The following is a 9924-nucleotide window of genomic DNA, read 5'->3' as shown; positions in this document are numbered from 1 at the left end:
ATTTCAGACGCAGTTCGGTGAACTGACAAGCGTGTTAAATCACTGCAGTATCCATTTTGAATGCTAACACCGCTTCTTCTAACTGTGAAGCACAGGAACTTTCAATAGAATGGGCCAAACTTTATTTATTTGATGATCTCTTTGACATTTATTAATCACCTACTGCATCATGCATACAAATGTTTAATATATATGATATAGAATATACATTTCTTAGAACTTTAGTCTTTATTAAAGTCTTAAAGCTTGTCTGTTTAGTTTATGATAACTGGTCTTATTTACACCAACATGTACACATTTTCTAATCATAAGAGCTTGAATAAGGGCAACTGGGCTTCTTTTTGGATTTCAAAGACGTTTCACCTCTCATCCGAAAGGCTTCTTCAAGTTCTGAACTGAATCCAAAAAGAAACGCAGTTGCCCTCTTTCAAGTTCATATGATTACCATGACCTGGATGACTGAGAATCTTCATCAACAGACATATTTTCTAATTCATATTTAAATCAATCATCTGAAAAAGTAAGCGCACATAAACCTTTCAGCCTGAACCCTGACACGTGGTTTTCTTTGGTTCTTCTTATCGAGATGATCTTTGATAATGAAATCAAAGGCAGCCCCTCAGCACCGATGCTGGTTAGTGTGTGAGGATCAAGACAAATGTTTGCTGCTCAGCTGGAACCGCGGAAAAAAACAGGAGATAAAATCTGTGACGCCAGGTGTCTAAGCTTTCTCCACACTGGCTGTCTGACCTCACCTTTCTGAGATGTGGTGCTCTGCAGACTCAATACACCTGCTGTAGCATTGATGGCTGAATTTACTTATGATACATTCAAGATTCCAGATTCAAGATAGTTTTATTTGTCACCAACACAATCATACACAGTACAATGTGCAGTGAAATTCTTCCTTGTCCTGGTACCAATAAAAAGATCATTAAAATTAAATATGAAATATGAAAAAAATTAATAAAAAATATAAAATAAGAATAAAAAAAATGTACAAGGTATCTGAAATGTACAGTATTAACAGTATTATATACATGTTGCAATGCATGAAAAAAATAAATCTTATGGGCATCTTAAAAAAACGCTTAAATCTGGATTCTTATCAGAAAGGGACTTAAAGTCCCCAGACTGAGTTGAGAGTTGAAATATATACTTTCACAGCTCTTGCAGTTTGTTTTTATTTCTCTTCCCAGGAACTCACTTTACTCATCGTGTCACCGCTTCAGGCAGAAAGTAGCAGGCAGGATATAAAGTCATTTGCCTGTTTACCCTTGGGAGTACCCTGTGGTATATCCCTGATAGCTGCTCAGCAAGATCTTACACTGCTCTGTATTTTCCTCTTTCACAAAATTCTCTGTCTAACACATGTGGTATAAACCCACCAGTGGAAGTACCGGATGTGCTTCACCAAAGGCAACACCAAACAATATCATCATTTTTATTAATCTTACTGACGTCACAAGTAAAACACGGCAATTTTAACATTTTCCGTGCTTACGAATGTGGTCCTGTTGGAGCTCCATGCAAGATCTGTTTGTGGGTTTAAAATGGAAGAATGGAAGAAGAAGAGTCCATCAAAAATGTATTAAACTTAAATTATCAAATGTGTTGTGCAATAATCAAGGCTGACTTCATTACTTAAGAGCAGAAGTGGGCCAGTTTAATTAAAACATGAGTCTTAAGTATGAATGAGGTAATCTAATAGTCAGCATCAGGTAGAAGATGTGACCTACTTCCTGCTGACAGATGTAAAACCATATGTGTGAGCATTCCTCATATTTGGAGGAATAAATATGTTCACACTGGTAAAAAAGCGTGTAATAAAGAGTGATGCCTTCTTTTATGTTCATGTTATGGTAAAGCTTGTGTTAATAAGTACAAATCTGAGGTAGTTTCTACCTCCACCTTCTACCTTTCTGCTGCAAATATATATATATTTATGCAAATATACATATATATAATTTTAGCTTCATTTAAACGATCAGCTTTAGTTTCTTTGACATTTAAAACCCAACAGGAGCTTAGAAATATGATATTTCATTGTAAAAGATCATTTAAAAAAAGAATACCAGAAAGAACGAGTTGATAAATTGATCCAGTCAACCATCCTTTCGTTGTTATCAGTATTATTTTACCTTTATTTAACCAGGAAAATAGCTTGATCGTCACACAACAGTAGGCTACATATATCATTTAAGTGCATATAGAATTTTAAAACAGAATGGATATTTAAACCACATAATATACATCTAAACTGAGGGATATAAAACTGTCGTAAGTGATCAGCAAAGATTTCATAGTGTGTTGTGCTTGTGAATCATTGTTGCCTTTACTTTGTGTTTTGCACTTCAGGGCCAAAAAAGGACAGAGCACACAATAATCATCAAGTGAATGATGAATTTGACTAATTTGGATTTTTTTCCAGAGATTTTTCTGTGTATTACTGTTAAATTCGCTTGCACAGTCTTCTAATTTTTACTAATAAAGTCATATTTTCACGGCGAGGTATTTGTACTTCGACACTGTAAGGCGACCCCAACCCTTCCTCCTTCACCGGGGGTCGGGTTGTGTTGTGGCTCTGGACGCAGTTCGGGCTCCGGGGGATTGAATGTGTGCAAAAGTCAATGATATGTCCTCTGAAGACAAGGAAAAAAACCCAACATGTGTGTAAGCGAGGAGTGTGTGCGTGACGGCGGATTCCCATCACAACCAAGATGGCGGCTGAGCGGACAGCCGGCTCGGCACGGTGAGTGACAGAAGAGGCAACGTCTGTCTCGCGGCTGGACAGCTAACGGTTACACTCTGACGAAGGACACTGGCAACGGCTCCCCCCAGCAGCAAACCGTCTCACCTTGGCAACACTGTAATGCCGCGGCTTCGATAGACGACGGACACCGGTCGAAGTTGTGTGTGAGACCCGATTTGACGTTAATAAGCGGGTAAGTACGGAATGATGGACCGTTACTGACTGACTAACTGACTGGCTGGCTGGTGACGGATTTACCGAACAGCTGCCGGGTCTTAACTACAGCTAAAACCAAACAGAAATCCTTCTTGCTAGCTCTGTCACCTCACTCGCGCTGTCAGTTTGTTAACGTGTTTGATCTGCCACTAAAAGACATTTTTTTTGCCCTCATCACGTTCGAGCTGATGCGTCTCGGGCTTTCCCTGCTAGTTTATCCCCCGAAAACAGAGTCTGTGCCACAGGTTGTTTTAAACCAGTTAAACAGCATGCGTGTCGGTCAGTATGAACGAAATACTACTCATCCTTACCACATTAAACCCCAAGTCATCCGATCATACCTCCGTTTTTACGCTCCAGCGTGCCGCTCGGAGCTAAAAATAACCCAAAACATTACCCTCTCCGCGGACATCGCACTGCCCGAGAGTGTTTCATGTTGTTCGGCGTGTGCTTTGGTGACAGTCACAGAAAACGTCTCTCATTTAACCTTTCTGGTGGAAAAGGTGCAGCCATTATACTGCTTCACATGCGAGTGATTTGCAGCCCAGGCTGGAAGAGATGTCTGTTTTTTTTTTAAAGCTTTGTCTTGTCTGCTGTGAGCCCTAAAAAGAGAGCTCACCTCTGGGGAAGGGAGGTGGGTGTATGCCCGAGAAATCATTACAAAGTTTAGGCTCAGCCATGTGAATCAAAACTCTCACACCATTACTTTACATGCAGTAAACCCACCTCCAAATCTGCACACATTTGCATTTTTTTATTCAGCAGAGTGCTTCGAGTCCCATATTTTCTCAGCGTGTGAAGGCATGAACCTCCCTTCTCTACTTCTTCTGACTTTTTCCTTGCTTTCAATGAACGAGTTGGTCACAAACCAACCCACTCCGATAACAGAATGGGAAATAGGTGCTGGTCCGCAGCTCTAAAAGTCAGAGATGGGACCAAGTCACACATGTGCAAGTCTCAAGTAAGTCCCAAGTATTTTTTTCTTGGGCAAGTCAAGTCAAGTCCTGAAACAGGTCAAATCAACTCAAAGTCAAGTCACCTGATTATTGCAATTTTACCTGCAGAATCTGATCTTAATAAAGTGAAAAGACAAAGATATAAGTAACTGTCAGTAAACATCATTGGCCAATGTGTCCAACTTGTCCACCCCGTATCATATCAAGCTAACGTTAGCTAACTACCGACTAGGCTAACAGGGTAATATTAGCTAATTTGACAAGCACTTAAGGCGGTAGCATGGTTGCCGCGTCTGTCACGGCGGTGGTGGACCGTGACGTCAAAATGACGTTTCAGGCATGGCGCTTCCCTTGAAAAGACGGCGCAGCGCGTTGTCGTGCACCAGTCGATTTTTGTAACTTGGCGGCGCCGACCACAACGAACCGGATGGACCGATGTGAAACCAGGCTCAGTGAGGAGGTGCGTTTGTACAGGCAGCTGTACGAAACTGCAGTGAAACAGTACAGGGAGCACGTATGAGCTCACAGAGATTGGCAGAACTTTGGGGAAAGAGGGAGAGTTCTGTAAGAATGTGTGGAAGAAGCTACGGGACAGATACGTGAAGGCAAAGAAGAGGGCAGAGACTCTGTTGATGCCGGGGACTTCAAACCTTCACCTCTTTTAACTGAATTAAAAAATTAAAATGATCCGAAAACTGCAGCAGTATCATTAATTACAGTATTCTTGCTCTTGACAGCGGCATTGTTTTCTTCTCCACTTTCGTGGTTGTAGAGTAGAGGTAACCTTCACGTAGCAGCGCCACCTCTGTGACGGAGAAAATTGCAACTACTGGCGCGCAACGACTTGCGCCACTATATAGGGTCCTATGGAGGGCACGAACTCGTGACGTCATCAACACCGCTCGCGCGAGCAGACGCGGCAACCATGCTAGAGCCTTTACTGGTCAGAATGGATCTTAAAATGACAAACAAAGTTCGAAGGTATGCTAGATGCTTAACACTCAAGTCATTCAAGTCATCGTGTCTCAAGTCAAGTCAAGCGCCTAGTCTTTAACTTCCAAGTCTGAGTCGAGTCTCAAGTCTTTTATTTTTTGTCAAGTCAAGTCACAAGTCATCAAAACAGCGACTCGAGTCGACTTGAGTCCAAGTCACAGTGACTCGAGTCCCCATCTCTGCTAAAAGTTGCTAATTAACACTAAAGGCTAAATAACTGTACAAGGAAACCCAAGCTTAAGATGCTAACACATCAACAGACTAATATACCTGATGACTTCCACTTTCCGCGTCTTGCTAGTAGCTGTGTTTCTGTTCACAAGCAAAGCAAATCTGAGTTTATCTTCTCAAAAGCTCCAAAAAATCAAATCAAATCAAATCAAATTTATTTGTATAGCACATTTCATGGACAAAACAATTCAAAATGCTTCACATAAAATAGAAATATAACTAATTTCCATTGACTGGCGAATAAATAAGACAGTATAGTTTTGCCAGAGGATGGTAGTATTGGCTACGGTGTGAGTGTTTTTAATTCAGTAGAAGAAGTAGTTGTCCTAACTTGAAATTGTACCGTCAGCATGTCATACTACTTCTTCTACTGAATTAAAAACACTAGCACCTACTTCACCTTAAAGCAAAAATATGAGTGTCAGCATTTTGTGACGACAGCACTAGCATAAGCTATTTTCATATGTTTGGATATAAAACTCTGCCCATTAAACAGTATCAATGTTATTTTTAAATATTACGTCTTACATTTGGAATATTGGTAAACATAAAATAGGTAATTTAATTCTTCAGGATACATTTCAAATAAATGGAGTCCCTTAAACATCAGACTATAATAACACAATATGTTATTAAACATATAACATGTTATTATACAATATGTATTAATATAATATATTATATTATTATTATTATATATTATATGATACATTTATTAATATAATGTATCATTATATTATTATAATATATTATACAATATGTTATTAAACATAATATGTTATTATATATTATAGCATATTATGCTCAGATAGAACACTAATTAATGAAATATAAATGAATGCTTCCAGTTAAGTGATGGGAAACCTGCAGCTCGATAGGTTTTTTGCAGACACTTTCTACACATTACTCTTCGGATCTGATTTTTCAGTGTTAATGCACACGTACAAAGAAGAGAAAGAAAAAGTTAATATAGATTTAAATGACTTAAAAGTAATGAAGGGATGCAAGATTGATTCAGTTGACTAACTACCTGCTAGATAATTAGCTGTGTTCTGCTAAGGTAGCAAACCTAGTTGGCTATTTAGTGGCCGGTTGCAAACGTTCATTTCAAGGCAGCCGCCCTTTTCAAGCACGTCTTGCATGTCAAATAACCGTCCTCCTCCAAGACAGCTGTGAAACAGCCAAATTTGGAATACAACAACTGGGGTGGACATACATAACAGGGAAAATGGACAGGGAACACGTTATTCCCCGGGAATATCTTGGATATTATATCATATATGTTCTTAAGCTTTTGTACTGCCGGTCAGGGATGTTGCACAGTGTTTCTGTGACGCAACAAGTCGCCTTTCGAAACACACAGAAAAGACCTCCTGCAAATTAACGGAACATTTTTCACCCTTTTATCCACTTTTTTGATTCACATCCTGGACTAATGGAGTCCTGGTTAGTGTTTAATGCTGGAAGGCTCTCAATGGATCACGGGCCAACGTCCCCAGTTGTAGAGTTTCCCTCTACAACTCTACAACACTCTCCTGGAGTCACTGGACTTTTCTACTTCCCACCGATTCCTCCCTCTTCAACAGTGCTCACACCCAGGAATTGTTAGGTTTGGGAGTTAAAAGTAAACGTTTCGAGTTAGAATCAATAGGTAGGTCTATATATTACAGAAATCGATAGGCTTGGAGCTTAAACATTTTTATTATCTATTGGACGCGACTCAAGTCTTCTGAGTGCTGCCTGATAGAAAACAACAAGCCCAGAGAGATGTTACTGAGTTCAACTCGTTTGTTTTGGACATGGAAATGAATGTACCCATTAACAGGGTCTGCCTGCGTTTCAGCTGTAGCAGGAGACAGTTTACAAAGGAGACTACGGGCTCATAAACTCGCAAGGTGAGAGAAAAGCTGTCCAACTCTTAATGTGTGGATGAGCTGAGGGATGAGGACGAGTTCTCTTAAAATGCAGACCGGGTAGCTGTTGCTCCCTGTAGTTTTCAGAGCGGTATTGATTGCAGCAGAAATGAAGATATACTCCTTTTCGAGTGAACTAACTACAGAATGGCAGTGAAGTCTTACATGTTTAACTGTTTATAACACAGGGCATTTATCATATGCTGGACGGGCTGCGTAAGGAACTTTGAGCAGAAATGAGTAAATTGGCTTCTTCAGGCACCCCCTTTTTTTAAATCTAAATAACTCTGGTTCTTGAAGTGGTGCTTTTCAGGATTCCTGGAACTTCTGCAATATTTAGCCAATCTGCCCATGATTATGTTTATCCATTTGGCAGATGCTAGTTCCTTCAAAAGCCAGATGTTAGCAGGTGTTATTGGGTTCAGATATCTAAAAACGGCTAGTTTTTTTTTATCCAAAGCGACTTAAAGGTGGGCAGATAGGGTAAGGGGGACCCCTACTGGAGGTACTACGTTTCATGCAGGGGAATTTGAACCCAGTTCACCTACATGAAAGTGGCAATCTTACCACTACACTATCCAGTCCCAGCCCCTCTTTTAACTAGTTTTGAGTGCACATTGCACTTCCTTTCTTTCCAATCTGAAGAATAAGGCCGAGCGACGACGTTTTGTCTTTTATTTTTTTAATGCAAAATGCTCTGATTGGGTTAAAATAAGGAGCACGTACCGTATCACAACCCGTTTTATGGTGGTCGAAAGGAAGGTGGAACGTGCAGGAAATGATGTGATATCAAACATCTTTTACTGCCCCAACCAAATAGTTTTATCTAAACTTTACTCGATAGTTTTGTGTCTGATCCTGAATCTGAACCCAATAACACCTGCAAACATCTGGCTTTTGAGGGAAATTGTAAAGTGTTCAGTCAGAGACGGTGGGTATTCATCAGCTCCAGGTCTAATTGGGATTCACTGGAACGCTGCAGTGGGAAAGGATTTCATCTGCTTTTTTTCTTTTTACCCATGTAACCTATTTTTGGTCTAAAAACGGCTAAATTTAGAAACTCAACAGTTACCAGAAATGTTGAAACTATTCATACCTCGGTTTTCCATAAACTCTTGAAACTTTTTTTTTTTTTCTGGAATTTCGGGTGGTGGTTATGACGCCGGTACGTTTGCTCGTTGCAAGTTTTTAGAATCTGAACTGCAGAAAGTATACAAGGAGTTTGTCTGGTCATGTTGGACATCATTCAGGAGTCGTGAGGGCTGATTTTGGGGTTCTGGAGGGACATTCTTGAGGTTAACTTCCTTCCAAATTTGCCTCACATCATCATTTTGTTGGCGTTGCACCGGTCAGACCTCACATGTGACAGAAATACCCTCCGGCCGGTCATTTTAAAACCTCAGTCCCACATGCCAGAAAGGTACAGCGTGCTACTAACCCATAATTCCCCTGCTTGTGCTGCTCTTTTGTTTTCATCGCCTCCTTGTGTTACGTTAGATTTCCCTCAGGTTGTTCGCACGATGGGCAGGCTGTTTGTTTTCTGTCTTTCTGCCTTGTTTGTTTGTGTTCAGAGGACAAAGGCGTGCCCTTTTTGGAACGCCAGAGTGCAAAATAAGTCGTACTTTGAATGAACATCTGTCACAAAAAGAGACAAATGGCACGGACGAATTGCGTAAGTAGCCTGACCTGGCTGTGCAGTTGTGAGCAGGATTTACAGCGGTGAGTAAAACATCAAAGGGACAGACGGTAGGACGGTTGTCTGCTTGGGTGATGGAAGCCTTTAAGGTAACCCTGGTTCCTCTTTTTCTCACCCCAGGGTTAAAGCCTGCTGTCTGCCTGTGACTCACATCAAATATTCCCTCAGACACGTGGTGCATGTTGTTCCTTTCTTGCGTAATTCACCCAACACAAAGTGAGAAAACAGTCTTGCCTTTACGAAGCTGCCCCCAGGCAGCTCTAAATGCCGGATCTGGAGATGATATCAAGACTGCTTTGTGAGTCAGCTTTTGGATGCACCAGCTCGTCTGGACCCTCCTTTCTCCGTTTGTACAGCAGAAATGCGACTGTGCTCCACATCTTTCAGGGGTTCATTTGTGATGAAACCATAGCAGAGACGTGACAACTATGAAGTGTTTCCGACAGGTTGATGTGCTTTGATCCGGAGACTGGAAACAACGTGATCCCACCGTCTATTTTAGCTGGTGTTAGTGTTAGGATGCTCAAAATAGGACTTACCAACAGTACCCCAGATTTTCCCTTCACACTGTATCATTCCACATCACCCTGCTGTTCTGAACTGTGGCTCAAACTTTCAGTTTGAGTGGGTGATACAGTCAGTGACAGTCATACTCTTTTTGCGTTCTGATTAGGGCTGGGCAACGAATCAAATGTTTAATCTGATTAATCACGATTAATCGCATTTGTACGCAGAATCCAAAAATGAATTCAAAAGTAGTGTATAGCTTTTAGCATTTAGTTTTATTTTAAATGTGCTGCCATATGAATGAAAGTGCCATAACATTTGTTGTGCAAACACACTTTTAACATCAGCATCTTTCTGTAGTTTTTATGTAGAAGCCTCGCTCCACTGTCTGTTTCCTTGAATGACTTGCTGCTATCAGTTGTGTGTTTTGCCTTTAAGTGATATTTTAGACTGGAACTACTACGCTGAGAAGACAATTCAACTTGGCAGTGTTTACAGATGACTTTGGTTCTGTCGACTCCGCCGTCTGGAAGAACTTTAAAATGAAAATGGCCGAGTAAAAGTTCCGTACCCTTCTCCATGTTTGGTGGATCCGACGATTACTTTCTTTTCCGGTTCCGCAGCAGACAGCAACAGACTTTTACAAAATAAAAGCCTGTG

The 9924-nt window shown here is 40.7% G+C and overlaps 1 protein-coding gene across 10 annotated transcripts in view; it reads left to right on the top strand.

The window, feature by feature from the left end:
- Nucleotides 1-2703: 2703 nt before the first annotated feature.
- LOC142380994 (C-myc promoter-binding protein-like) overlaps nucleotides 2704-9924 on the top strand; it is a 106831-nt gene continuing 99610 nt past the window's right edge. For all 10 annotated transcript variants that reach the window (XM_075466889.1, XM_075466892.1, XM_075466887.1 and 7 more), the window contains exon 1: nucleotides 2704-2945. The gene's annotated coding sequence lies outside the window, so the exon portion shown is untranslated. The remainder of the gene's footprint in view (nucleotides 2946-9924) is intronic.

This window comes from Odontesthes bonariensis, chromosome 1 (genome assembly GCF_027942865.1).
Source record: "Odontesthes bonariensis isolate fOdoBon6 chromosome 1, fOdoBon6.hap1, whole genome shotgun sequence".
NCBI lineage: Eukaryota > Metazoa > Chordata > Actinopteri > Atheriniformes > Atherinopsidae > Odontesthes > Odontesthes bonariensis.
Note: the sequence above shows the minus strand (reverse complement) of the source record. Positions and strands in the feature narration are given on the sequence as shown.